This window comes from Panthera onca, chromosome A3 (assembly GCF_046562875.1).
Source record: "Panthera onca isolate mPanOnc1 chromosome A3, mPanOnc1 haplotype 2, whole genome shotgun sequence".
NCBI lineage: Eukaryota > Metazoa > Chordata > Mammalia > Carnivora > Felidae > Panthera > Panthera onca.
The window spans coordinates 43843036-43846453 of NC_138341.1; the positions used below are offsets into that span (position 1 = coordinate 43843036).

A 3418-nucleotide genomic window follows, 5' to 3' on the forward strand; every position below is an offset into this window, starting at 1 on the left:
GTGTCTATTGTGCATGGTTCACTCCATTCCAGTCCTAACAGGCTTTCTTACTTGTCCTTCAAACATAGTAGTTATGTTCACCTCTAATAACAAGTTCTCAAAATTTTTCCGTCACCTGGACTGCTCTCTCCATTGATATGTACATCTGCTATCTTCACCTTCTTCAATCTAAATTCTTAGCCTTTAAATGAGGCTTACCTTTATTACCCCTTGCCACTTATTCTGTAAACTATGTCCATGCCATATATGCAGTTCAGCATCGCTGATACAAAACCTGCTGTTCTTTTATTTTTCTTCCCATTAGACTTATTTTATATATATTTAAACATATATGTACATATGTGTGCATATGAATATACATATATAATTTTATTTGTTGTCTTTTCCCCCTGTAGATTAGAGAAAACATTTAGAATAGTTCCTCGCACATAATTAGTGTTCAAAAATATTTTGTGAGTGAATGAAAAAATGAATTGCAATTATGATTATATGGTGATTGTTGCCAAGTATAAAATGCTCTGGGATTATCTAACAGGAAAACCTTGCTAAGACCGTCATGACAGAAAGGCGTACTAAAGAAAATAGTATTTATGTGGAAGTCTGCAAGAGGACTAGGAATTAGCTCCACATGGGAGCCAAGTATTTAAGAACAATGAAAACAGAAAGTGTGTTTCTTGGTCCTAAGGCAAAAGAAGCATGACCTGTTTGAGGAATTTAAGGAAAGACAAAATGACGGATGCCATGGATAGAATGGAGAGTAACTGCTGATGATGCTAAAAATTTTTTTTTAATTTTTTTATTTTTTTTATTTAATATATGAAATTTACTGTCAAATTGGTTTCCATACAACACCCAGTGCTCATCCCAAAAGGTGCCCTCCTCAATACCCATCACCCACCCTGCCCTCTCTCCCACCCCCCATCAACCCTCAGTTTGTTCTCAGTTTTTAACAGTCTCCTATGCTTTGGCTCTCTCACACTCTAGCCTCTTTTTTTTTTTTCCTTCCCCTCCCCCATGGGTTTCTGTTACGTTTCTCAGGATCCACATAAGAGTGAAACTATATGGTATCTGTCTTTCTCTGTATGGCTTATTTCACTTAGCATCACACTCTCCAGTTCCATCCATGTTGCTACAAAGGGCCATATTTCGTTCTTTCTCATTGCCATGTAGTACTCCATTGTGTATATAAACCACAATTTCTTTATCCATTCATTAGTTGATGGACATTTAGGCTCTTTCCATAATTTGGCTATTGTTGAGAGTGCTGCTATAAACATTGGGGTACAAGTGCCCCTATGCATCAGTACTCCTGTATCCCTTGGGTAAATTCCTAGCAGTGCTACTGCTGGGTCATAGGGTAGGTCTATTTTTAATTTTCTGAGGAACCTCCACACTGTTTTCCAGAGTGGCTGCACCAGTTTGCATTCCCACCAACAGTGCAAGAGGGTTCCCGTTTCTCCACATCCTCTCCAGCATCTATAGTCTCCTGATTTCTTCATTTTGGCCACTCTGACTGGCGTGAGGTGATATCTGAGTGTGGTTTTGATTTGTATTTCCCTGATAAGGAGCGATGTTGAACATCTTTTCATGTTGATGATGCTAAAAATTTAACTGAGTATTTTCCCAAGGATTCTCCTATTTGGAGCAGGTGCATCTTTTATTTAGCATTCTCAATTAAAATAGATTAGGAATCAATCAACTAACAATGATGTTGTGGAGATTTCCAGTTAGTTTTTTGTTACTAAACAACTGAGTGCATATATCCAGGTCTTTAAACCTGGGTTGCCTACAGGAGGGTGGGTGGGGCATGAAAAGTTTCTCTGAGACTGTTCAGTGATTCGTATGGAGCAAGAGAATGGTCTGGACAAATGTAGGGTTTCTGGGAATAGAAAGAAGGGAGTAGATGATGAATGTTTGGAAATAGAAACTGCAGGGCTTAGAGATTGATTGGATTGTACCACTTGGTCTCACTTAGGGAATGTTGAGTGCTAGAGATTTCACTTACAAAATGTTTTCCTTGTCTTCACTGAGAGATTAATTTGTTTTTCTGTCCTCCTAGGAAATTATGAGAGTTTATTTTTTTATCTTTTTTATTATTAAATATAATTTATTGTCAAATTTGTTTCCATACAACACCCAGTGCTCATCCCAACAGGTACCCTCCTCAATGTCCATCACCCACTTTCCCCTCTCCCCCAGCCCCCATCAACCCTTAGTTTGTTCTCAGTATTTAAGAATCTCTTATGGTTTGCCTCCCTCCATCTCTGTAACTTTTTTCCCCCTGCCCCTCCCCACCCTGGTCTTCTGTTAAGTTTCTCAGGATCCACATATGAGTGAAAACATATGGTATCTGTCTTTCTCTGCCTGACTTATTACACTTAGCATAATACCCTCCGGTTCCATCCATGTTGCTACTAATGGCCAGATTTCATTCTTTATCATTGCCAAGTAGTATTCTATTGTATATTATGTAACATATAATTTAAGAGTGCAGGCTTGGGCAACCCCACTGGTGAGGGGTTTATGGGTGAGCTCTGGGTCTCCCACCTGTTAACGAGATGGATGAAGGTGGGCTTCCTCTTACGAGGTCAGGCATAGAACCAACAGAAGTACCAGCTGTTCACCAGAAAATAACGGTGGCATTTCTAAACCAATTTGTGGTGCGCACAGTACAGTTCCTCAACCACATTTCTACAGTTTGTAAGGAGAAACTGGCAGATCTTTCTCGTCATATATAACAAATTGAAACAACTCTCAGTATTTTAGATGCAAAGTTGTCATCTATCCAAGGCCTAGATGTCACACTTGAAGTATCTCCTATAAGTGACACTGATGTCACAAGTAAATCAATTGTATTCTGAAACCACTTCAGAGCAATCACAGCAAAACAGTTGATAAGACTCTGGACCATAGGAAAGTGAAGTAACATCAGAAAATAATTATAGCCAAGGACCCAAGATGTGCCATGTATCTCAAAGTGGCTCAAATGGATGTTCCAGTGATGGCAATATGATTTTAAAAATGATATTGGAAGGACCTACATCTTCTTTGAGAGGTCAGAGGCTCCAGGGCCTTGTGGCAAAGGTGAAAGAAATACAAGAGAAAGTTCAGATAAATCTTCCTTTAGTGATTAAGCTTAATTTTGGTAACAATTACATATGTATGTGTAGGTATTCATTTACATTCTATAAGAAAGAGAGCCTGAACTGGAACTCTTACTCAGAGAAACATCAAATGGCTATATATCCATCACCAAGTTTCTTCTGTGTTAGAAGCACAAAGCATTTATAACCTGGAGAAAAAACAAACAAACAAAAAACCTGCAGTCTTTAAGCAAGCCAGATCCTAATAATGAATTTGTCACTCACAAATGACCTTGATGAGGTTATTTCTCCTAAGTCTCCATTTCATTACCAGT

At 38.6% G+C, this 3418-nt stretch overlaps 1 pseudogene; it reads left to right on the forward strand.

The window, feature by feature from the left end:
* Positions 1 to 2558: 2558 nt before the first annotated feature.
* On the forward strand, positions 2559 to 3134 carry LOC132687693 (WASH complex subunit 3 pseudogene; annotated as a pseudogene).
* Positions 3135 to 3418: the final 284 nt, after the last annotated feature.